Below are 27,072 nucleotides of genomic sequence, written 5' to 3'. Positions count from 1 at the left end.
CTAAGTATGTGTTTAATAAGAGAACTTTTCAAATGGAGTAAACAGATATGTATAAGAAATAAAAATGACTTCTATAAATTGTTGTTTCTGTACGTTTGTACCTATTGTGTGAAAGCAATCATTTTTTCATGGTTTGTCTGTTCAACACTCTCAGAATACTCCTCAGGGGTTCCTTCATGTCTTGGGGAGGTTAGAAGGGTTCCGTGGCTGGAGAAGTTTGGGAAATCCTGAAGTAGATTATGTAACAATTCAAAGAAAGAGGCGGGTTTAGGGACTGTTCTTGCATCTGAGTGAGCTTGCAGCCAACCCAGATGATGGATTGAATGAGTGTTTACTTTCTGATTACTTTTGGGTCACAGCAAATCATTTTGAGCAGTTTCAATTTGGTTACTCATTGATGCGAGTCGATAACACAAAACAGACCAAACTCAGGGGCATTAAGCTGACAGCTTTACTCAGACATTCAGGTTAAATCCAGTGTGAAATATAAGCATCACGTACTGTTTTTAGGGTTGCTGAGGTTAACTTTAAGGTGAAACAGTGCAGAAGGATTGGTGACTAGTGTTGGACTTGACCTGAAAGAGCTTGGTGCTCTGCTGGGTGCCACAAGCAGAAATTATCCTTACCTCTCCACTGACATCTTCCAACAACAGTCGCCACTGTGGCGATTGTGCCTCCTTTCTTTGAATGCTCAATTGGCTGAATCCGTCTTCAAATTACCTGTGGTACCTTAGTGTTCCTTTTTATCTCCAGCATATCCTTGTGTGCTGATAGCACTCAATGGCCAGAATTGCTTTCTGGCTGGCTCCCACATTTGCTCATTTTTCACCCTTGGTCTGTGTCCAAGCTGAACAGACGACTTGCTGATTTTGGAACAGAGTGTAGTTTCAACGCATATTGGCAAAGCGTGTCTTAATATTTCTGTGACTGACTGTGCAGCCTAATTTTACCAGAACCACATCTTGATCAGTATTCTGCCTGAAGTTTTTTTTATTGGTTTGTACTATAATATTTTACCTTTGATTGCTCTTTGAAACAATGAGTGCCCCAATCCGAATGTAACAACCATTCAGCATGGAAAAAGATCTTCTGCTCTCAATCTTTTTAACTGAAAACTATCTTGTGTTTCTTTGGTATGACGGGGTAAATGTATTCTCACCTTTCTGCTACTTACACAGGTCTCCTGTAAATCGAGAGTAGTATCTCAAGCCAGCTTCTTGCAGGTACTATTGCTTCTTCCACTTTACCTGGGGTTTCCACAATGCTGGTTGGAGATGGTTCTCCATCTCCTCATCTCAATCACCCATTCCTCTTCCAATCCCACTGCATTTAAGCCTCTTGTCGCTCTGTCCTTCTTTCCAATCTTCGGCTTTCCTCTTCTTCCTGGCAGTTTCATCTCCATCCCTAGTCACCACATCTCCCCACTTTCTCCACAGCAGATGACTATATCATTCCAAACTCTTCTCTGCGACATTCTTCAATTCTTCTACAATCTTCATTGATTCTCTGATGTACTGCACCCTGATCTTGGATTTTCTCATTATTCCACATATCTATCTCAGCATCTGCAACTCAGTAGTATCCAGTCATTGTTCCTCTCTTGATGTTTCTCCAGTTTCTGCGCTATATAACAAGGCTGCTTTCACAGCTGCCTTGTGGATTCTGCCCATCAGTTTGTGTGACAATCCACTGTACTTTTAGGGGGAGATGGTAGTGTAATAGTAATGTTGCTGGACTACTAATCCAGAGGCCTAAGGAAATGGGCTAGGAGACAACAGCGGGAGGCAATTCGTGAGTTTCCTAGGTGCTTTTTTTTTAGCGCAATCAGCTTTTACGCCGGAAATTGGCACAGAGCTGATTATCATATGGAAATATCATTGAAATTGACATTTCCATATGATTGGCAGGACCGGGACAGTATTCTCCGGGCCCACTAGGATCCCCTCCCCCCGCCAGGAATGGCTCCCACCAGCGGGGTTTACAACTGCTCCCCACTAACCAGGAACAGTCGTCCCTACTCCGCTGGTGGGGACAGAAGCAATTGAGGCCCCCCCCCTCCCCCCCGGCTAGAGATTGAGGGCAAAGGGGAGACATACTGGTGGGGCAGGTCCAATTGGGGGGAGGCCCTGCTGCCTCCCTACAAGTGGAATCGGTGGGAGAGGTAGGGAAGAAGGCGATTGGGACTGGCTGTAGGGGTAGGGAAGGTTGGGCCTGATCATGGTGGTGGAGGGTGGTCAGGGCACGGCGTGGGAGGGGACAGGCGAGATCGGGCTGAGCTGGGGAGAGGGCTGTGGGGTAGTGGGTGTCTGGAAGGCCAATGATCAGGGGGATTCCGGGAGGGGGCCAGCGATTGGGGGAGGGGCACTGCACATGCACCGATGTCTGCAACTGGCAGATCGGTGCATGCGCAGTGGCCTGCTCAGCGCTATACTGCCGGCCTCGGGGCGGGGGGGGCGAATAGACCCCGCTGCCCCCTTCTTTTCAGAATGAATCATGCTGAGGCACTCTGTATTGCTCAGAGTGTTAGAGATTCGTTCAGGTAAGTACGCCCAAAAAAATGGGCTGGAATCCTGTTTTCCCACCCATTGGGCACTTAGTTTTGTTTTGGGAGAATCGCGGCCATGGTCTCAAATCCCATCACAGCAGATGGTGGGATTTAAATTCAATTAATAAAACCTGCAATTGAAAGCCATGTAACTATCCTACATTGTTTTAAAAAAAATCTGCTTCACCAATATTCTTTAGAGAAGGAAGTGTGCCATCCTTACCTGGTCTGGTTTACCTGTGTTTCCACATCCACAGGAATGTGGTTGACTCTTAATTTCCCTCTGAAAAAGCCTAGCAAACCATTCAGTTCAAGTTGACACACTGGTTGGTGAACTGGCTGGATGCTATTGCAAGGGTATGGAGTTTGTGATGGAGACTGAAGAGAAAAGCTTTAGATTTCTGACTTTTTAATTACAGAAATTATGGATGATCCACGATTGCATGTTTATCAAGCAGTCTGACAGCACAGAGGCAGTGGAGTGGTCTGAGAGGTGTCATGAGCGTACATGTGGAGGCTAATCCATATCTTCAGATAATGTTGCCAAAGGGCAGCCTGTAGCTGAGGAAGAGGAGGAAGCTGAGGATAGACTTTTTGGGGCACTCAATGGGTGAGTACACAGGGTAGGGAGATGAGAAATTTCTGGAGATGCTCTGGTTACATTTGGATAGCAAGGCAGTTCCTATAGGCTGGACAACAAAGGAGAAGCTTTGGTACCAGCTGGTGTGATCAGCCGCATCATAAGCTACAGGTAGTGTTATGGTTCTACTTCAAGTCTGAAACTCCGTGCTTTATGAAGCCCGTCTGGATCATAAGTTTTGCACCTTGAATTTGGCTAGGATAAGCATGACGTGTTCCAATTCAGTGATTCAAAAGACCCACTAGGGAGCTTTTATCAAACAAAGTTTATCTAAGAATATAGTTAACATGTATAGTAAGAAAATTAGCAATAACTTCTAACAATTACAAACAAAAACACAACAACCACAATAATGTATAACCCTTAACAAAGATATCTAATGTATTCCAATCAAACCAACCTCCATAAACAACCCTTTCAACTGGTTCAATACAGCAAAGTCTACTGCGCACGTAAGAAGGGAATTTGTGTCCTTTGGTTGAATTCTGCAGTCAAATGCTCTGGAGACTCGGAACAGTTTGAAGACGAGACAGCTTCCCAAGACCGGAGAGATTCTGGTCCAGCCCCCAACAACAGCAGATTTTCACCCTTCAGGAAAACAAGATCTGGTTTTCAGCTAACCAACAGAATTTTCAAAACATCAGGGAGAGAGGGAAAGCACTTCTTTTTAGCTTGCTGCCCGTTCTAAAACTTAAAAACGCAAACCTGCAGCTCCAAACTGAAACTGAAAATAAATCCCTGTCACCTGACCACACTTTTTTTTCTCCTCCCAACAATGACATCACCTAAGGCTGTGAGCATGAATTTTAAAAAACTCTTAAAGGTACACTAACATCACAGTAGACAAGGAGGGAGATTCACCACTGTCAATGCTTGGTACCAGAATTGCAAATGATCCACTTCTAGGACTGATGTTCTCACTCTGAAGAGCGTATAAAATCATCAAAATTAAAGAGGATACTCTATGATGACCCATGGGATCTAATTTATATTCAAACATTGACTCGTTAACTTGACACAACTAAAATGGCTCAGAACTAATTTCGCAATACTCATCTTGCATTTCATATATTCACCAATTATTTTCTGGATTAATTCCTAAAGACATGAATCAAATGTGATTACGATTGTATTATTATTCCTTTATAACTTAGCTTTGATACATCTGAAAGCAACTCGAGTACATAGCAGGTTATTATTGTGCTGTGTGGGTCTTGAGTATTATATTTTAAACATCCTTGTATTAATTTTGATGGCAAATAGTCTGTCATGAGAATGTGGTGCAGCCTTCCTAAAATATGAGAAGTATTTAGTGGCGATTCCAGGTCACCTGTGGTACAATTCTGCATTAAAATTTAAATTGGGGCCTGAAGACAGATTGTGGACATAATCAACCACCGAATTGTAGGCTAATGGTGTTGTGATAAGGTACATGGACTCTGCAACATGTTATGACATTGTTTTGGACACATAATTTGCCAACTAGAACTGTTAGTCATGGCTACAGCATCAAAAGGAAGCCTAGACTACTAGAGGCTGTGCTTTCCTGTGGCAAGAGAGTGAGTGTTAGTGTGTTAGAAGAATCATATCAAAGTGATAAAACATTTCTGCCGCAATTTGCATTTTCATCACTCTGATTCTAATTACACCATTGGATTCAAATAATTAATGGCTTAAACAGGTATTTAAGTAGCAAAGTCTTGCTCTAGCTACACATTGAAAATTCCCTTGATTTCTACAGCAAAATAATGCAAACTTTCTAGCTGGAATAGGAATTTGTTGAAAATAATTATATTAATGATTTGTATTTCTTAAATTAACTCAACAACTTTGAGTTATTTTACCAGAATCATTTGAGGAGGCAAAAGAATATTGGATGCCCATGAATTGTTCTGGAGAACTGATTCAGTACTGGCACACTTTGAAGGACCTCCTTGCATGTTTGAATGTGCCTTGCTGAATCAGACAAGTGGATCCAAATGTTCACTGCCCAAATGCGTCTCCTGCTTAATCTTTTCCCCCTACTCAGCAAGGATCTTGTGATGAAGTTGGCATGGGAGACAGTGATTAGCATTGCTGCCTCACAGCTCCAAGGACCTGCGTTCAATTCTAGCTACGTCTGTGTGGAGTTTGCACATTCTCCCCATATCTGCGTGGGTTTCCGCTGGGTTCTCCGGTTTCTTCTCTCAGTCCAAAGATGTGCGGGTTAGGTTGCTTGGCCATGCTAAATTGCCCCTTAGTGTCAGGGAGATTAGCAGGGTAAATGCATGGGGTTACGGGGTAGGGCCTGAGTGGGATCGATGGGCTGAATGGCCGCCTTCTGCACTCTAGGGATCCTTTTGATTCAATCCACTGGACGAAATAAGTGACAGAAGTCTAGGACTTGGATTTTAATGCGAAGGAACACAATGGTTTGGGAATATGTTTAAAACCAGTGGAATTATCAGTGTTTGGAAGTGGGTTCCAACCTGCCGATTTCTATCTTTCACCTTGGGCTACATGCAAACCACCTCCTTGATGGAGGTAAGTTGCTGCTTAAGATATGTTCATCACTTCATTAGAGTTTAGCAATCCCATGATGAATGGAATCGTTCTAAGCTCTGCAGTCCTGTCATATCTAGTTGTGAGTGGTGGTGGTCAATCAAACAATTAATTGAAATTAAAAATAACTATCCTCAAAAATGAATAATGGGAAGCTCAGCACATCAGTACAAAAGATATGCTAGAAGTATTCACAGCCATCTTCAGTCAGAACTACCAAGTGTATGATCCATTTTGGCCTCCACTGGAGGTCCTCCGCATCACAGATGCCAGTTTTCAGCCAATTCACTTCACTCCACATGAGATCAAGAAACGGTTGAAGGCACTGGTTGCCGCAAAGGCTAAGGGCTCTGACAGCATTAGTGCTGAAGACTTGTGCTCCGTAACCCTGTGTCAAGGAGTCTTAGCAAAACTGAAGTCAATGGGAATTGAAGTTAAAGGGAAATCTCTCCACTGGTTGGAGTCATACCTGGCGCAAAAGAAGGTTGTTGTTATTGGATATTGAACAAACATCTCATTCCCACAATTTCACTGGAGGAGCTCCTCAAGTTGGTGTCCAAGGTCAACCATCGTCAACTGCTTCAACGATGACCTTCCCCCTCCCCCATCATAAGGTTAGAAAAGGTGATATTTATTGATTGCATAATGTTTCGTAACATACGTGACTCCTCAGATACCAAAGCAGTCTGTGTCCATATGCAGCAAGATCTGGACAGTTTTCCAACTTGGGCTGACAAGTGGCATTGTGCCACACAAGTGCCAAGGAATGAATATCTCCAACAAGAGAGAAACTAACCATTGCCTCATGACATTTAATGGCAGTACCATTGCTGAATCCACCACTATCAACATGGTGGTAACCATTGAGCAGAAACTGAACTAGATTCGCCATATAAATACTGTGAAACGAGCACGTCAGGGGCTAGGAATTCTGAGGCGAGTAATTCACCTGACTCCCCAAAGCCTGCCCAGCATCGACAAGGCACAAGTCAGGGATACAATGGAATACTTTCCACTTGCCTGGATGAGTACAGCTCTAACAACACTAAAGAAGCTTGACACCAACCAGGACAAAGCAACCTGCTTGATTGACAGCCCATCTTCCACCTTCAAAATGCCTCCACCACTGATGAACATTGGCAGCAATGTGTACCACCTACAAGATACACTCCAGCAATTCACCAACACTCCTTTGACAGCACATCCAAACACACAACCTGCAATTTTAGTGCTAAATCTCACACTATCCTGACATGGAAATATATCGCCTTTCCTTCACTGTCGCTGCGTTAAAATCTTGGAACTCCCACCTGAAGAGGACTGTGGGTCGACCTACACCAATTGAACTGCAGTGGTTCAAGAAGGCAGCTCACCACCAGCTTTTCAAGGGCAATCAGGGATGGGTAATTAATGCAAGATTAGCATTAATTCTGGGTGTGGAAGTTTTCCAGAACTCCGCAGTGAAAACGAGCTGAGAATTCAGTGGTAATTGAGGAGCTGAAGGCATGTCAGGGACGAACGCTAATACGCATCCCAGGCTAACAGCTATTTCGTTACCTTTTTGTGGAACAGAGTTTTCTCAGTGCTTGTTTGAAGAGTTTAATTTACTCACATTGGAGGTTTGTTCAACACTTTGGGAAGCAATTTGGAGCTGTGTTCTATCAGATCAGCATGGGTGCCACTTGAAGGCCTCATTGGACTTGAGCTACTTTGACATGTCTATAGACCGGTGTTTCAGGAGGCTCAGGGTCAGATGGTGGTAGACGTTTGGAGCCTGCTGGAACGAGGCATATTGACATCTGGTCTGGAGGCCACGCTTTATCAGTGGCTGTCAAGTTCATCACGGTTCTCAGTATTTTTGCCTCAGCGTCATTCCAGGGCTCTGCTGGAGACCTTGCAGAATCTCGCTGGCAGCAAGTGAATAACACGACTTGATTGCCAGTGCTGGCAATTTTGTCAACTTTGCCTCTGATGATGCCAGTCAAAATGAGCAGCTCTTCTGGGCTGTGGCTCTGTCTGCCTTCCCACAGATACGGGGTGCCATCACCTGCTCGCGGGGCAATACTGGTAGCACAGATCATCCACAAAGGCTTCCACTATTATCCGCTGGCATGCAAACATAAGAATCTTTATGCAGTTGTGTGTAAGATTCCTGAGCAGCTCCCATGATGTTTCATTCGGCTTCAGTCTACCCTCCTAGAAGTCTTGGCACCATAAAGAAAAGTTACTAGCTGGTTGCTTGGAGATAAGGGATAGCCCTTAAAATGTAGCTGGTGACACCTCTCAAAAACTGAGGAATAAAACTCAGGAGAGTGATAATGAATTCCATTTGACAACCAGATATGCCATTGAGAACCACTGGCAGTGTGAACTTATGAATAAATGAACAAGGAGCAGGAGTAGGCCATTCAGCTCCTCGAGCCTGCTGGATCATGGCTGACCTGATAGTAACCTCAAATATGCATCCTGCCTACCCCCCAATTACCTGTTTCCACCCCCTGCTTACCAAGAATATATCCTAAAATTATTCAAAGACTCTTGCTTCCCCCATCTTTTCTGGAAGAGAGTTCCAAAGACTCACGGCCCTCTGAGAGAAATAATTTCACCACCTCTCCTGTTTTAAATGGGTGATCCCTTATTTTTAAACAGGAACGTCTACTTCTAGATTCTCCCACAAGAGGAAACTGTCTTAACTCAAGAACTAAATTGTTTCCCCCTTTTTTCCCCCCCTCCTTTTTCCCCCAAGAAACTGTCATGCAAATTGCGTTGTACACTGGGAATTTGCAGCCTATCTGGGGGTAAACCTAGGATGGAATAGAGATTTGTAAAACCTTTCTTTTGAGCAATCTCCTTGTAATAGGGATTTAATTCCCAGATTTTGTAAGAGTAATGAAATGGGCAAGAATGACCTCCCCCCTCCCCCCCTCCGCCCCCCAACCCCGTTTTGCATCGTTAGAATCATTTTGATGAGGCCCAAGATTCTCGAGCCTCTGCTACATCAACTCAGCATAGAAGCAGAATTGTAACTTATTTAGGTCAGAAGTAACATTTAGACTGCTATTTATATTTAAAGTTTATTTATTGGTCTCACAAGTAGGCTTACGTTAACACTGGCAGTTCTCAGCGGCACGGTAGCACAGTGGTTAGCACTGCTGCTTCACAGCTCCAGGGACCTGCGTTCGATTCCCGGCTTGGGTCACTGTCTGTGTGGAGTTTGCACATTCTCCTCGTGTCTGCGTGGGTTTCCTCCGGGTGCTCCGGTTTCCTCCCACAGTCCAAAGATGTGCGGGTTAGGTTGATTGGCCATGCTAAAATTGCCCCTTAGTGTCCTGAGGTGAGTAGGTTAGAGGGATTAGTGGGTAAAATATGTAGGGATATGGGGGTAGGGCCTGGGTGGGATTGTGGTCGGTGCAGACTTGATGGGCCGAATGGCCTCTTTCTGTACTGTAGGGTTTCTATGAATTTCTTCTATGAACTGCAATGAAGATACTGTGAAAATCCCCTAGTTGCCACACTCTAGCACCTGTTTGGGAGGGAGAATTTAGCATGGCCAGTGCACTTAACCAGCATGTCTTTGGAGTGTGGGAGGAAACCGGAGCACCTGGAGGAAACCCACACAGACACGGGGAGAATGTGCAGACTCCGCACCGACAGTGACCCGAGCCAGGAATCAAACCCAGGTCCCTGGCACTGGTTTAGGATTTAATTTTGTGGCACAAACTTCCCCCTTCCCCCATCCCCACACTCTATCACAACCCTTCCCATGGGCTTTCTAGTGGGCTTTTAAGAAGAACTGAATCTCGAAGCTGCCTGAAGGTCGAAAGTGGTAACAGTTCCTTTCCATAGCTACTATCAGTGGAACTGACTTGAAATACTGGCTTTAAAAAGTTTGGAACTACCGGTGGTTTGGCACCATCTGCATCCCCTCCATTGGGCCCTGGTCTTAGCCATTGGGACAGGAGGTGGGATTTCACTTGCTGCTGACATCAAGTGGATGTGAGGTACTGCCTGGGGGAGGGGTGCAATGGGTTATAAGTGGAAGTGTGATCTGTTTCACTGCCATCCCTCTTGTGGTCCAGCCACACACAACTGCTGCCAATGTGCTTGAGAACACTTTACTGTGGAATAGTTGCTTGGCTAAGGCTACACTATCATTCATCCGAGGTGGCATTCAGAGTGTTCAAGCCATAATTGAAGGTCTGCATTATTCATGAGTCCTGCATTTGAGTGGCCTTCAGTGGCCTTTCACTTCTGCTTGAGATGGACTCCTCCGGTCGCATTGTAATTGTGCACAGTGGGCCGGTTGGTACACCACATAATTTCTGCTGCTGTTGCTAAAATTCAGTTCATTTATTAGTGTCACAAATAGGCTTACATTAACACTGCAATGAAGTTACTATGAAAATCCCTTACTGCCGCACTCCAGCGCCTGTTCGGGTACACTGAAGGAGAAATTAGCATGGCCAATGAACCTAACCAGCCTGTCTTTGGAGTGTGGAAGGAAACCGGAGCACCTGGAGGAAACCCACACAGACACGGGGATAATGTGCAGATTCCACATAGTGACCCGAGCTGGGAATTGAACCCAGGTCCTTGGTGCTGTGAGGCAGCAGTACTTGCCACTGTACCACCCCACATTCTCCTCATTGACAGCCCCCAAGATACAGCATCTGTCTTCCAGCTGAACAAAGTTTGGAGAGTCCTGGGGCATCTGATGTGGACTCTATTGTTGTTCCCTGCCACCACCATTTGTTGATAATCACTTGTGAAGTGTGTGTCACTGTGTGCAAACCCAACTAAGTAGTCGCACTGATGTTCCAGTACCTGGTCTGCATGGGTGCTGTGACGATGCACCCCTCCAAAAGAGCAAACTCCTCTGAGGAGTCGTCACCATGGGCAACCTGTTGATAGACATATGAAAGCCCTGCAGGAGATTAAAAAAAAACAAGAATGAGTCCTGTCAAGGTAAAAACTGCTTGAGGTTAGCGTTACTCATGTGATCAGATTTCACTTGCTGCTGACATCAAGTCAATCTGACTTACTGTATGCTGTTTGCCTGCCTCACGGGGGGTGAGGTTCAAAGCTGACAGAGGGCAGGGGAACAGTTATACTGGGTGGATCAAGGTGATGGGGGAAATTGGTCGGTGACAAAGGCAGGGTGGTGGACCGAGTTTGAAAGATGAACCATGCTGTTTTTCAAATCTGACCCTGACCACGCAATTATTCAGTAAGTGAGATACCTTGAAATGGGATTTGGGTCATTTTGGGTGGGTGGGCTTCAAGGTCAGCACAACTAGCTGACCAAAGGGATATCTTGATAATTGTGAGGCAACTGGATGGCAACCATGCTCAGTTGTGTTGTGTTCTCTCACTGGACGGCACAGTGGTTAGCGCTGCTTCACAGCACCAGGGATTCGGGTTCAATTCCCGGCTTGGGTCACTGTCTGTGTGGAGTTTGCACATCCTCCCTGTGTCTGCGTGGGTTTCCTCTGGGTGTTCTGGTTTCCTCCCACACTCCAAAGATGTGTGGGTTAGGATGATTGGCCATGCCAAATTGCACCTTAGTGCCAGGGGTACTAGCTAGGGTTAATGCGTGGGGTTATGGGGATGGGGCCTGGTGTGATTGTGGTCAGTGCAGACTCGATGAGCCGAATGGCCTCCTTCTGCATTTCCTTCTGTCTCAAAGCCAGCGCTAAGCCCAGCACCTAGCTTCCATCTAAACATTGCATCCCCACCCACCTTTCCAGGTAAAGGACATCTTGGGTGTTCCTCCTGTTCATATGTGACTACGTGTGGAGACATGACTCTCACCGCCCTGGTCAAAGAGTAATGACAGTAAGAAGTCTAACAACGCCAGATTAAAGTCCAACAGATTTATTTGGTAGCAAATGCCACTAGCTTGCGGAGCATGCTGCTCCTTCGTCAAGTGGAGTGAGAGATGTGCTCATGTACCCCAGTCCAACGCCGGCATCTCCACATCAAAGAGTAATGTGTATGACGCCTCTCTCTGACACTATTCCACTCGTTTCCATTGCCCTTGAGATTCCATACAGAGCCTCATGCCGAGGCAAAATAAAGGACTAATCACATGAGCCCTTGTCAGCCATGACCATTCATCTGGAAGGATGGAAGTCTGGAGACACACCAGCCATGCCCTCAGAGGCACCTCCCACCTTTCATCCCTGCCTCTGACAGCATCAGATAGCAATTGCACAGAATGAAGGGCAGCTTCATAGCTTGCTAGGATCTTGATGTTATTACACCCACAACGAAGGCTTCATACAATCATAGAGTGAAACCTTTATCCAATCCAGAAGGCAGGAAGGAAAATATACAGCAACCTGGTTACTTGATAACATTATTATTTTTATTTTAATAATGGACAGAGGCTTTACCTTGACTAACCATGACTCATACCAGAGGAATTTCTAGCCTTCAGAAAACCAGCAGGGACCTCATTATCTTTAAAGATTTCCCCTGTGACTTGCAGATAATCAAATTCCAAAGAAATGCATCACACGCTTTACTTTACTAAGGCAGAGGTCTGGCCATTTCTGCAAGAACAAAAGGAACCCTGACTCCTCTATTAAATATCTCAAGGGAAAATACATCCTTTGTCAAAAACCCTGGGGAAGAGGTGAGAGGTATGTCACGTGACTGCTGCCAGGCTGCTAGAATATTGCCATGTGGAACTCAACACAGGCAGTCTACCATTTTGCCACCTAACAGGTAGCAGCACAAAGAGCTCCATCCAGGTAAATTGCCTGACCCTCAACTATACTGTGAACTACTGGAAACATTGGAACCTCCTGTACTGGTGCCGATAAGACTAATTCATCTCTGCATTGTTTCTTCCATTGGGGAAGTCCTCACTCCTGGAAGGACAGATTAGTCTGCTACCCTCTGAAGGAAGATGCCTTTTGATTCTGGACTCTGGACTCCCGTGAAACCATAACTCTTAGTCTTGCCCGCAATAAAATTAACCAACCCTCGTACCTTATCTTTGTTGTGGGGTTATTAATCAAGAATTGGATCACTCCCAAGTGAAAGGTTGGGGAAAATATGCCACCACTTATAAAGGGGACAATCAAAAATCCAAAACACCTTTTTGCTTACAAATGGATAGTGGGGGGAGAAATCAGAGCTGTTTAAATTGATCCCCTTGTATGTGGCAACTGTAAAGGACAAGCTCACTAAATGTATCACTGCAATACATTCATGGTATGCATTGAGGTGCGATGATGCAGGCTGTAGGCAACCCTGCCTTGGTAATGGCTCTCATCCAGATGAGGGGAAGGAGAGCTTGTCGTTAGTTAACATTGAGGAGTGAGGGCCTGAGCAGCAAGAGACAGCAGGGCCTCTCGAAGGTTAAAATACTGGTGAACATGGACCACTGCAGTGGTGAGCATTGGCCTAACCATGAGTATCGTCGGCGGTTCTCTTATCTAGAGATGAGCATAAGGCAATGCTGGAGGTGCCCCGTACCTTAGGATGCGATTGCCCACATCTGCAAGCAGCTCCAGCATGAGCTGTGGCCACAAAGCCTCTGGAGGACCAATGCGGAATGGCTGGCCTGCATTGATTGAATGGGTGACCTTTAAATATGGTGCTCGCACCTTTGACCACACACACATCTGCCCTACCACGAGATTCGCGAATCTCCTTGCGGATGCATGATTAATGAGTTGATCAGCAGAAGATTGTGCACGTTTAGCTGTCTCGCTGCCAAGTGGGAATCACATGGATTTTCCTACCTGCCGCCGGATGTAGTCTCCAGAATATAATAATCTGTCCTCTGAGAGGTAATTGGCCGTAAAAGAGAGGGAATTGCCTCGAGCATTCCTTTATGTCCTCCACTCAACTGTTGATTATGCCTTGCAATGACAGGGATCTGAATTTGATCAAAAGAACAAATCTGTGGCCATGATATAGGAAGTTAAAGCCAGCTATCAACGTTGTCTCAACCCGGTTCAAGAACAGCTTCGTCCCTGCTGCTGTCAGAGTTTTGAATGGACCTACTCGCATTAAGTTGATCTTTCTCTACACCCTAGCTATGACTGCAACACTACATTCTGCACTCTCACCCTTCCTTCTCTATGTACGGTATGCTTTGTCTGTACAGCGTGCAAGAAACAATATTTTTCACTGTATAATAAATGTGACAATAAATCAAATCATTCTAGCATGTTGAGGCATCACGATGGCACAGTGGTTAGCACTGCTGCTTCACAGGGCCAGGGACTCGGGTTCAATTCCGGCCTCGGGTGACTGTCTGTGTGGAGTTTGCACTTTCTCCCCGTGTCTGTGTGGGTTTCCTCCGGATGCTCTAGTTTCCTTGCACGCTCTAAAGACGTGCAGGTTAGGCGGATTGGCCATGATAAATTGACACTTAGTGCCAAAGGTATTAGCAGGGTAAATACGTGGGGTTACAGGGATAGGGTCTGGGTGGGATTGCGGTCGGTACAGACTCAATGGGCCAAATGGCCTCATTCTGCACTGTAGGGATTTTATGATTATCTAAGTGAGAGCTTGCTACAGCTTGGAGTCCTGGGTCTCAATAACTAACCCAATAATTTTCAAATCATCATCAAGGACTGTCCTGTGGGTAACTGTGGAATTACTGTTGGATTTGTTGCAAACTGGGTTTCCTAGTAGCTGTTTCATTAATGCACAGCTGGCAGAGACAGCCTAAACCGGGATGTTGAACTTATGTCACATTATTAGTAACCCCCACAGCTTGCCTCCTGGACTTACAGATTCTCACTAGCTGTTCTGTCTGGAGACAATACACATCTCTTTAACCTGTGTTGAATGCTCCCTCCACCCACATTGTCTGTACCTTTAAGACCTGGCTGGCTGTAGGGATTCGCATTCTAATCAGTATTCTGTAACTTGATTTTGTGTCTGTTTGCACTGTTTGAGAGCACATTTCCACTCCATCTGACGAAGGAGCAGCGCTCCGAAAGCTTATGGTATTTGCTACCAAATAAACCTGTTGGACTTTAACCTGGTGTTGTGAGACTTCCTACTGAGAGCAACATTTGGCAGAGTATCAGGAAACCCATGCAGACACGGGGAGAACGTGCAAACTCCACACAGACAGTGATCCAAGCCGGGAATCGAACCCAGGTCCCTGGCGCTGTGAGGCAGTAGTGCTAACCACTGCGCTACCGTGCTGCCCTGAGGTGTTTATATAACCTTATAATAACATAAACCTGTATTAAAATCTGAACTTGATGTGCAATGTATTGAGCTCCCTCCACACGAAAGGAACAATATTGAGGCTTGAGAGGCAGCAACACAGATTCACTAAGAAGCTATTGATATGAGGAAATATAAACATCAGGAAGAATTGAAGAATGTGGTTCTTTATTCATTAGCACAATGCAGATTATCAGGTGAAATGACAGAAGCATTTAAGATGATGAAAGATTGGGATAGCATAGATAGAAGCAAATTGTTTCGCCGGTTGAAAGGAAATGATTGGGAAAAGACAACAACATGATGTGAAGCGTGTGATCAAAGAAATGGAACCAAAATACCGAATCCTATCTGCAAACAGCAGTGTAATATGGAGATGGATTCAATTAAGATAAAACTTCCCAGGTGGCAGACATGCATTCTGGTTCAATTTTTCAGGCAGTTTTGATATTAAAGTCCTTCAGAATAAACAGTTATTTGGAGGAGGTAGCCACCAGGAGTTCTTCCAAGCGAGTCCTGACAAAGGAGGATTTTGTTTTCAGAAAACTATTTTACCCACTTCAGAACATAGCAAGAAAATAAATAGATCAACAAAATAAATTGCTTCTTGAATGCAACAAAGAATGAGCTGTTATGGTTCCCATTAAATGAATACCAAAACTATAAGAACACAACGTAAGAAGGAGCATGAGTGGGGAATTTAGCCCCTCGAACGTGCATTCAATAAGATTGTAGCTGATCTAATTGTGGCCTTTCTCACCTCTTCCCCCATAACCCTTGTTTCACTTGTAGAACAAAGATCTGTCCAACTCGGCCTTGAATATAGTGAATGACCCAGCCTTCACTGCTCTCTGGGGTAAAGAATTCCAATTTCCTCTTCATCTCCATCTTAATGAGAGATGCCTTGGGCACTATCTTGCTGGCTCGCCGCGCCGGTTGATTGGCATGACGAGCAGGGAAGATAGTTTGAGAGGCCAAAAATTGCTATCTTCCTGCCCCCTTTTTACAGTCAAGAATGGTTTCGCTCCCAGAAAAGGCACAAAGCCTATTCATATAAAAATGTTTACATTTAAATTTACTTACTGGGTTTGGCATGGCTGCTTCCCCCCCTCGCCGGCAAGTGTCATGCTGGCGAGAATCACCACTGTTCTGCAGTAGTGGAGACCAGGCACCATGGCCACACCGGGGGTATCGGATGCCATTGAAGCCACCCGGTGCAGGAGCATGACCAGGCAGTGCCCATCAGGCACCATGGCAGTGACACAGTTGGGCACCATAAGTGTGTCAAGGGCAGTGCCAAGGTGGTCAGGCTTGAGTGAGAGTGGGGCTATGATGGGGGGTGGGGGCTATGCACAATGATGGGGGGAGCTCTGCGGGAGGAGTGGTCGGCAAGGGAGAAGGTCTGTAAGGGGGGAGCTCTGCAAGGTGGGGGGCTGTGGAGGTAGTTGTGACGGGGGGTGGGGGACATGTCGGGGGAGTCCACCGGAGACTCACCAGGAGGGTCCTGATGACTTGATGCCCTTGACGCGTGTTGGTGTGGGGGATAGCAATGCCCCCGGCGATGATGGGGTGGGGGGTCCGATGTCCGTGGGGGGGTGCAAGAGGAGGCTTCCAGGTTCACTGACAGATTGGGGCATCTTGTGCAATGGCAGACAATTGCTCTGAAGCCAGCTTCACCAGCGTACTTGGGCTCCTCTACCTTTGCTGGTGCAAAGCTCTCAGCTGTCAAAAACATTGGGTGCCGGAAGATTACAGTGCCGAGCTCACCCTAAAGACTGGCGCAGAGGACTCCTGTTTTCACGCTGTTAGGGCATTTAGAATTTTCGGGGGAAAATTCCACCCCTTAGATTTAAACTGTGCCCAGAGTTCTGGATTCACCCATAATGGGAAACATCCTCTCATCTTTGCCCTGTCAGCATCTTGTATTTCAATGTGATCGCCAACTCATTTTTCTAAATGCTAATAAATATAGGCCCAACCTGCTCCACCTCCTTTCATAAGGCAATCTCTTCAATCTTGTGAACCTTCTCTGAACAAGTGTATCCCTCCTTAAATCAAGAGACCAAACTGTGTAGTACTCCAGGTGTGGTCTTACCAAAGTTCTGTGTAGTTGCAGCAAGACTTCCCGACACATACATAACATTCCTCTTGCAACAAAGGCCTCCATTCTATTTGTCTCCTTAATTACTTGATTGCCAACATGCTAACGTTTTATGATTCATGCAGAGGGACATTGAGTGAGATTACATAACTCAGTGGTACAATCTAAATAATACTCTGCTTTTAAGTGGACAACCTCACATTTTCCCTGTGTGCCAAAATTTTACCTATTCGTTTAATCTATCTGTATCTCTTTGCAGACTCTGGCCAGAATTTTGCAACCGTTCATGCCAGCAGAATTTTCCCATCTTGCTGCAGTGAATGGAGATTTGGCTTGCTGCCAAAATCTCCGAGTTTGCTGTAGCGGGAGTGTGGCGTGAATGGGCGGTAAGATTGACCCCTCTGTATCCTCCTCAAAAAACTTGTTTTCCTACCGATCTTCGTATTGTCAGGAAATTTGACTACAATACACTCTGTACCTTCATCCAAGTCTTTAATCTAGATTGATCCATGTGACACTCCAGTCGTTGCAGATACCAATCAGAAAAAGACCCATTTATCCTGACTCTGTTTCCTACTAGTTAATCAATCTTCTATCCTCCTAGGGTCCCAGAGGATGCCTGATCAGCAAGGTCCCTGACCGCAGAACCTGCAGCTCTTACTGGGCAGCCCTGTCTTGTGGCATATAGCCTCCTCCTACAAAACCCTCCACCTATCTCCCCACTGCTAGCAACAACAGTGGGAAGAGGCCCTTAACAGTGTGGGAAGGCCAATCTCAACATTCCCCTCCCCGACTTCATCAAGAACAGCCAGAAAGACGAAGAATTCTCCATTGGATTGATATGGTTTTCCCACAGCCCCTCCATTATCTATTCCCCAATTCCTAGCCTGCACCGGGGGGGGGCATTAAATTCCACCTTATAAGGTTGATTGTGCCAGGACAATATATCGCCAAGAAAAAGAAATATAAACCAAACCATAAATTCTGAAATTGGTGACTAAGGCAATCGGAGTGTAGAAATTTGACTGAACAACTTAGTCAAGGTGGAGAGAGGTACAGCAAAACAGCAGCTTGACAGGGGTTTGGAATTCCAAAAGCAAAAAGAAACTTGATTCATATTTAATCAAAGTGAAGAATAATTAAAATTATTTCCCACGTTGGATTGATTTTGCAGTGTAACTAGTTTTATGGAGACAAAATATAAAAATGGCACCAATATATAATGGGTGGGATTTTCCTCCCCCTCTGCAGTGCATTTCCTGGTGACACACCACTCACTGGCGGCGGCATCATCTGGTCCCACTGCTTCCAACGTGGTTTCCCAATGAACACACCCCTCACCGCCGGGAAAACCGTGGCAGGACTGCACCTTTGGTGGGAATGTAAGATCCTGCCGGCGTAAGCGGCAGCAAGATTTTTAGGGGTAACTCAATACAAAGGATATTTTTTTTTAATTCCCTTCTTCAGCCTTCCAGTTTTGCTGGTCGGTCCTTAACTGCTTAAGGATGCTCATTCCCTCAGCTAACTGTACAAAAGCATGTCGTGCGTACGTTATATAAATACCACATGTTGATGATAACACCCCTGTTGTTATAAAAGTGTACCCTTTGTGAGCAACGCCATGGGAGATCTGAAAGTATTTAATAGAAGATGTCGGAATTGCCTGTTTGTTGTTTTTCTTTTGCACTGGCCTATTCTTATTCCCTACTGCTAATTCTTCTCCTCGATTTAACGCTCTGCTTTTGAGCATCTGGACAGAGAAAAATACAGCCTCTCATCGAACCTGGTTCCAACTTAGAAGCAGTAATCTTGTAATTTCCTGCTGCCTATCTGATTTCCCTAGCTCAAATTATTTGCTGCTTTAAGTCCACCATCTACAAGGCACAAGTCAGGAGTGTGATGGAATACTCCCCACTTGCCTGGATGAGTGCAGCTCCAACAACACAAGAAGCTTGACACCATCCAGGCCAAAGCAGCCAGCTTAATTGGCACCACATCCACTCCCTCCACCCCCAATGCTCAGTAGCAGCAGTATGTACTATCTACAAGACGCACTGTAGCAATTTGCCAAAGTTCCTTAGACAGCATCTTCTAAACCCATGACCACTTCAAGAGCAACAGATACATGGGAACACCACCACCTGCAAGTTCCCCTCCAAGCCTCTCACCATCCTGACTTGGAAATATATCACCGTTCCTTCGCAGTCATTGGGTCAAAATTCTGGAATTCCCTCCCTAACGGCGGCATGGGTCAACCTACAGTATGTGGCCTGCAGTGATTCAAGAACAGTAAGAGTTTTAACAACACCAGGTTAAAGTCCAACAGGTTTATTTGGTAGCAAATGCCATTGAACCTGTTGGACTTTAACCTGGTGTTGTTAAAACTCTTACTGTGTTTACCCCAGTCCAACGCCAGCATCTCCACATCGTGATTCAAGAAGGCAGCTCTCCACCATCTTAAGGGCAACTAGGAATGGGCAATAAATGCTGGCCAGCCAGCGATGCTCTTGTCCCATGAATGAATAAAAAAAAGTATTTCCTCTGCTCCCTGGAGGGAATTATAGCCCCTGAGGAGCTGTTGGGAGGTGAACCCAGGAATACTGTGAATTTATCAGGAAGATGGACCCAACCATGGACTTCCACATTGAACTGGAGTGTGTTAGGCTGCTTCATGCAGCTACTTCAGCAGTGGTGGATTTCCTATCTGCATATGGTCCAGTATGGCTGGATCACAGGCACCTATCTGACAATGTGGAAAATTGCCCAGCTAAGTCCTGTCAAGGCAGACCCCATCTGGCCAATTTCTGCTGTATCAATCTAGTCCCAATCACCAGAAAAGTGATGGAAAGTATCATTGGCAGTGCTATCAAGTGGCAGGTAACCATAACAATCATTAGTGAGTTAGATGAAGGTACACAGTGCATTGTAGTCACATTTCCTGACAATACAAAGGTTGGTTGGGTTGATAAGTGGCGAGTAACATTTGTGCCACACAACTGACCACAAACCAGTCAATGAATACCGTGGTTAGAAGAGCAGATTGGAGATTAGGAATTATGTGGCGAGTAACTTGCCTCCAAACTCCCCAAAGTCTGTTCACAATCTACAAGGTGCCAGTGAAGAGTGTGATGGAATCCTCTCCATTTGCCTGTTTGAATGCAGTTCCAGCAACTCTTAAGAAGCTCAACACCATCCAGGACAAAGCAGCTTAGCTGATTAGCACTTCACCTTAAACATTCATTCCCTCTACCACCAACAGACACTGGCTGCTGAATATTCGATGCACACAATGCATTGCAGCAGCTTGCCAAATCTTCTCTGATTGCACATTCCAAAAGCATGACCTCTATCACCCAGAAGAAAGGACAGGGAACGCATGGGAACACCGTTATTTGCAAGTTCTTCTCCAGGCCACGCACCATCCTGACTTACTATGTCACTGTTCCTTCACTGTTGGTGGGCCAAAAATCTGGAGCTCCATTCCTGAGAACATTGTCAATGTATCTACATCACATGGACTGCTGTTGTTTTAGAAGGCGGTGCACCACCACCTTCATGGGGATAATTTTGGAAGAGCAATAAATGCTGCCTTTACTCGTGATGCTCACATCCCATGAACAAATAAAAAAGCTGATCACTCAATTGGAGCAATACTTCAGTTGAACGGGGCAGATTTGTGCAGAACATTCTTATCATTCCAGCTCCTCTGGCTGGATATTCTGTGTACTGAAGGGCCTCTACATATATCTAGGCACGTGTCTATCTTGGTCCCGCTCTATGATTATAACTGTGATGGTAAGCTTAAGTCCTGATCTATGATGGTGCATCCACAGAATGAATAAATCAGATCTTTGAGGATTCATTGCCTCTGAGGTCCATTGACCACTCCTCTGTGTGTAAAAGCCCAGGCAGAGATAAAAGTGACAAATTATTACTGGTTAATTAAGCATGTCTCAGCCTATCATTACGAATATGATCATATTTTACTAGCTGTTGAAATCCAAGTCAGCATGACTAAGTGCCTTATAAAATGCAGACCACAGTTATTGAATTATGTTACCAGGCAACTGGAAGGCCTCTATTTCCGTATCTCTGGAACCAGGGGTGATGAAATGCCACCGATCTCTTCTGCTGCCTCCTCTGTTGTGAGCAGTGATCTGTGGAGGGTTCCCCTAATTCTTTCCCCCTCCCTAGTGTTCTATGCTCTCACCTGCAACAGAGGGAAGAACAGACCCATGAGTGACTGTAAGGACATGTCTTCACTTGATGGACGCAGTGCATTTGATGAAGATGACTATCGGGAAGATTTGTGAAATTGTATAAAGTTGAGGAGGAGGGCCAGTGGTGGATGGGTAGATGGGGACATGAAGAAATGCATACAAAAAAAGGATGGATTTGCATGGTGTAAGTAAGGCTGTGTATGTGGTGATTTGGTAGAGAAGGCAGAGTGAGGGTGTGGGGGTGATGCACACAACAGGGCATAGGTTAATGCAACTTTACTGACCTTTCCTGACCTGGCTAGGTCGTTTAAACACTTCCTGCACTGAATAGGAACCTGGCATAGTTCCCCTGCTGTTGATTTCCTGGGCCACATCCAGCTATGCCCTCTTTCGAACAGCAGTCAGTTTCTCCCTTCTGTTGCTGAGGACGAGCCTTTCCAGCTTCTTCAATCCAGCAGTACATCATGAGGTGCCAGCAAAATAAGGCTTATCCTTCAAACCTCCAGAAACATATATTGATGGCTCTTTTCTTCTTTACTTCCAATGCCAAGCTCCTACCAGTTGCCTTTATGGAGTGGCCTTTAGATATTGAAGTTGAGATTGCACAGTGTGCACCCTCATCATACCCTTTGCTGTGCAATTGGCATCAAACCTGGAAGTGAAATGAAAATGAAGTGACTGTTTTAAAAGAGATGTGCTGTAACTACTTCCGCGTTTCCCATGTGGTATCAGCCAACCTGTCCAACCCCACCCCCTGTTCCCAACACATCTCTAATTTAATATTAAGGCCCTAATTTTTCTTGTGACGTAATACCTCTAAGCTGTTATTTTCCATTAGAATGGATGTTTCCTGACTTTATTTTTATCTTTGTAACTGGACTCCAATAGTGCAGTCCTGCAGTAATTTCCTGCTCCCTGTCCACCCACATAATTTATCCTCAGCTAACTCCTGTCAGGCTATATTTTCCCCACTATAATTTTCGTTCGCATCCAACATTCGATACTCTTTTGGTTAGCACTGCTGCCTCACAGCACCAGGGATCTGGATTGGATTCCCGGCTCGAGTCACTGTCTGTGCGGAGTCTGCACGTTCTCCCCATGTCTGTGGGTTTCCTTTGGGTGCTCCGGTTTCCTCCCACAATCCAAAAGATGGGCTGGTTGGGTGCATTGGCCATGCTAAATCCTTCCTCCGTGTACCAGAACAGGCACTGGAGTGTGGTGACTAGGGGATTTTAACAGTAACTTCATTGCAGTGTTAGTGTTCGCCTACTTGTGACATTAATAATAATCATACATTTGGCAGTATGATCAAGTATTTTCCCATCACCAAACAAAGAATCATAATGGATGGAAAGCACCTGAGGAGATGGGGCAAGCCGGGCTTGGCTGACTCTCCCACTTCAGTCTCCTCGACATTCAACTGTATGATGACCGTTTGGAGAAACACTGTAGAAGCTGACATTAGGTGACAGGTTTTGACACTTTCAGGTCAGAGGATCGAAGGACACCATACAGCAAGGCAAGGGCGATCTGAAAGCTGCCAACTCAGAGACACTCTCGCTATCTTTGGGCCTCTTTGTGTAGTCCGAAGCTCTGGGACTGAATGCCCAGTTTACAGCTGAAGGCCACTCAGGCCTGCAGCTGTGCTGCTGATTCCACCTGCCTAATAGAGGACATTGGCCTGCTTCAGGGTTGCAATTGGGTTGTATTTGATGCACTAGTATCCGGGTAGGCTGAGAACCCTTAGGGCAGGCAAAGGAAGGGAGACTGAAAACGTTCTTTAATTTTCAAAAGAGCTCTTGTCATATTGGGATCTTATATATTTCTGTTGTTGGATGTTATAATGCCAAATTAGAGGAACATTTATAGAATTTCATAAATTTCTTGGTATGATCACTGTAACCGGAGAATTAACAGTCTGTAAATGTCAACAAGGTATCGAGGCACAGAGGGTATAATCCAAAGAACAAACAGAACAAAGAAAAGTACAGCACTCAAACAGGCCCTTCGGCCCTCCAAACCTATGCCAATCATGATGCCCTAACTAAACTAAAAAGAAAACCTTCTGCCCTTATTCGGTCCGTATCTCTCCATTCCCTCCCTATTCATGTACCCATCCAGATGCCTCTTAAATGTTGCTAATGTGCCTGCTTCCTCCACCACCTCTGGCAGCTCGTTCCAGGCACCCATCACTCTCTGCGTGAAAAACTTCCCCCGTACATCTCCCTTAAACTTTCCCCCTCTCACCTTGAACCTGTGCCCCTTGTGATTGACACTTCCATCCTAGAAAAAAGCCTCTGACTATCCACCCTGTCTATGTCTCTCATAATTTTGTAGACCTGTATCAGGGCTCCCCTCAGCCTCCGTCTTTCCAGTGAAAACAATCCTAGTTTATTCAACCTCCCCTCCGAGCCAACACCCTCGAGACCAGGTAACATCCTGGTGAACCTTCTTTGCACTCTCTCCAAAGCTTCCACATCCTTCTGGTAGTGAGCTGACCAGAACTGCATGCAATACTCCAAATGCAGCCTAACCAAGGTTTTATATAGCTGCAACATGATTTCCCAACTCTTATACTCAATGCCCTGGCTGATGAAAGCAAGCATGCCATATGCCTCCTTAATCACCTTGCCCACCTATGGTGCCACTTTTAAGGAACTGTAGACCTGCATGCCCAGATCCTTCTGTATGTTAATGTTCCTAAGGGTTCTGCCATTTACAATAGCATTCACACGTAAATTTGATTTGATCCTCCAAAATGCATCATCTTGCATTGTCCAGATTAAAATCCATCTGCCATTTCTATGCCCAACTCTCCAATCTATCTATATCCTGTTATATCCTCTGACAATCCCCAACACTATTAGCAACTCCACAATCTTCATGTCATCCGCAAATTTACGAATCAGAACACTCGCATTTTCCTCCAGATCACTTATACATTGTACAAACAACAGAGCACCACGAGCTACGGATCTCCATTCTGAAAAACACCCTTCCACCACTACTCTTTGTCTTCTATGACAAAGCCAGTTTCTGTATCCATCAGCCAGCCCACTCCGAATCCCATGTGATTTTAGTTTTGTACCATCTGCCATTTGGGACCTTGTCAATCGCCTTACAAGAGTCCATATAAATTACATCCACAGCCCTTCCCTCATCAATTATCTTTGTCACCTCTTCAAAAAACTCAATCAAGTTAGGGAGACATGACCTTCCCTGTACAAAACCATGCTGCCTGTCACTAAGTAGTCCATTTTCTTCCAAATGTGCACATATCCTGTCCCTCAGTATCTTCTCCAAAAACTTCCCCACCACTGATGTCAGGCTTACCGGCCTATAATTTGCTGGATTATCCCTGCTTCCTTTCTTAAACAAGGGACAACATTGGCTATCCTCTGGAACCTTGCCTGTGGTCAAAGAGGATGTGAAGATATCTGTTAAGGCCCCAGCTATTTCTCCCCTTGCTATCCTGACTCTAAATCAAGCTTCGGGTTCGAGTTCCACTCCTGGACTTGATGGTCAAGGAAGGCGCTTTCATAACGCGGTCAAACAGGTTGAGTATCAACCTGCAAATCCTTCCAAACACACCAATGATTGGCAGTCAGAGCAGGCGAGGCTCCTAGTCAGCCACGCTTGGTGTGGCATGATGCAGTTTGGTGTAGCAATGAGCTCCTGGCGACAGATTAGTGACCTCTTCCAGGAATTATTAGCTATGAAAACAGATGAAATTCTGTCTTATTGCATCTCTAGCTGTGGGGAGAGAATTGGAATGAATATAACAGATACATTGTGCTCTGTATAGATGTAAAGCTGAGCTGGGAAAGGTTTGAAGTGGCCATCTGGCATTGACTTGATCGATTTCCAGAAGGCGTCCGCTTCCAAACAGTGTTAATGCATTAACTGAGTCAGGAAGACTTTGTGTGTGATGTTTGAACAATACCCTTGTGGATCACTAACCTAGAAACAGATACTGTCAGAAGAATTATTATACGATCAAATCTGTGGCACAACAATCAATTGTTCATGTATACCTGGAATTTGCCATGCAGTCCAGGAAAGGCTAAGGGGACATATAAGCTGCTGCTCCTAGAGAGAGAAAGAAAGAATTCAAAAAGCATGGGAATGAGAGGCTGTAACATCACAGAAAATAAATAAATATTGGAGCATGTAACAAGCTGGTAAAGAGTCATTGACTATAGTCACTGCTGTTAGGAGCACAGTGCAGTGTCACAGGATCAAGCTTTTTACAGCTGTCATTGTATGTAAGCTTTTGTTGTTGTGTGTCCTATTTGCTTAATTTCTGGAAATAGAATGTCAGCCCAACTTGTGTTGTTAATTCCATCTTTCAGAGTAAGGTGGGCGGAAATAAAATTCATTCCTCCCTTGCGAGCTAGGATTGTATGAGTCCTAAAGGGTACGAGGTTGCTACAGGGCAAGAAACCACGGGGTTGCAGCTTCTGATTCATAAGCAATGCCAGCTTCCCTAATAGAAGTGCAGTGAGATAGTTGCATCAAACTGGTGGTGGCAGGTAGTGTGAAATAACAGTCTCCCTGCAAGAGGAAAATAATATTTGTTCACAGTTTTCTTTAATGCAATTCAAAATTATTATCTTGTTACATTTTTGAATTTTATACAAATCTGATTGCCATCTGGAAAGGATTTTTTTTCTGAACTATTCAAAATAGCTTGTATTTCATACTGTTAGGGGTTTAATTTTATGCTTTCTTTGTTTTGGTCACCAGTTATCATCTCTCTCTCTAATGAAGACGTTTCCAATAAACATAGCCAGATTCCACACACTATTTGGCAAACAGTTTGCCTCTGTAACTTCAGAATTGTCCCATTTTATTAATTAATGCTTGTCTTAAAGTCAGTTGTCCCCATGGGCGAATTTTTACCAAAAAAATGGCAGTGTTGTTTCCAGTGAGAAAATTGGTGTGTTTCTGGTCGGTTTTCTCTCCAGATCTTACAACATTTGGCCAAGACACATCAAGGGGCCATGTTTCACGCCATTATACAGCGGGGGCAGGGTCTAAACATGCTGGCAAAATATGGCTGCACAGATCAGGACACCATCTTTAAAGTGTGCCCCAATTCCATCCCCCCACTCCGAGCTGGCATCCCCTGCTCCTCTGTCTGCTCCCGGCCCACAATCAAATCTGAATGTATCACCCCTCTCCCATGAGGCTCTCAATGGGGCCAGCCCCCTGTCACTGGTTGGCGCTGCTGGGTTGGCACTGCCAGTTTGGCATGGGCATGGTGCCAACCTGTGCCAAGGGGCAGTGAGAGGGGGCATTTCCAGGCCACTTCCTGGTCCCTCTCCCCTGGGAGCTATACTCACTTTCGTGCCCCTGGGGAGGCCCCCCACAACAGGTTCACGTCCGCTGAATATCCAGTGGGGGGTGGGGGGGAAGTCCCAGAGAGAATGCTCGCTCATGACATGCAAATGTATTAAAATGAGCTTTCTGTGGTCCTGTGGCGTGTTTCATGCCACCTCACCGGCGAGGGGCTGGTAAGATTGTAACTCAGAAACTAGCCGGTGCTAATTGCCCTCTCCGGATTTTGAGCATTTGCGGCCATTCTCACAGATGGAGAGTTCAGGCTCAAAATCGTATGTCTCCCATTATAACCATTTTAACCTTTTCCATTGCCAGAACATCGATAATTCCCAGTCCTGCAGAAACTTGATCTCAAAGTCATTTTGTTAGATAGCACACTTCAGACTAAAATAAATGTCTGCTTTGTCGAGGTGAGATGTGTCCACAGAAAATTCCAGCTGAAATTATTACCCTCCAGAGAATCGCAGGTTAAAACCCCCCA

At 45.3% G+C, this 27,072-nt stretch overlaps 1 protein-coding gene and 1 long non-coding RNA gene across 2 annotated transcripts in view; one reads left to right on the top strand and one right to left on the bottom strand.

Moving 5' to 3' along the window:
- The window catches only part of stk32c (serine/threonine kinase 32C), a 331,278-nt gene that overhangs the window by 25,347 nt on the left and 278,859 nt on the right, over positions 1 to 27,072 (top strand). The window lies entirely within an intron of this gene.
- On the bottom strand, positions 19,434 to 25,311 carry LOC144500897 (uncharacterized). The gene is made up of 3 exons (XR_013499016.1): positions 25,283 to 25,311; positions 19,630 to 21,900; positions 19,434 to 19,576 (listed from the first exon to the last, which is right to left on the bottom strand). It is a non-coding gene; the product is annotated as an uncharacterized LOC144500897 (long non-coding RNA).

This window comes from Mustelus asterias, chromosome 11, assembly GCF_964213995.1.
Source record: "Mustelus asterias chromosome 11, sMusAst1.hap1.1, whole genome shotgun sequence".
Taxonomy (NCBI): Eukaryota; Metazoa; Chordata; class Chondrichthyes; order Carcharhiniformes; family Triakidae; genus Mustelus; species Mustelus asterias.
Note: the sequence above shows the minus strand (reverse complement) of the source record. Positions and strands in the feature narration are given on the sequence as shown.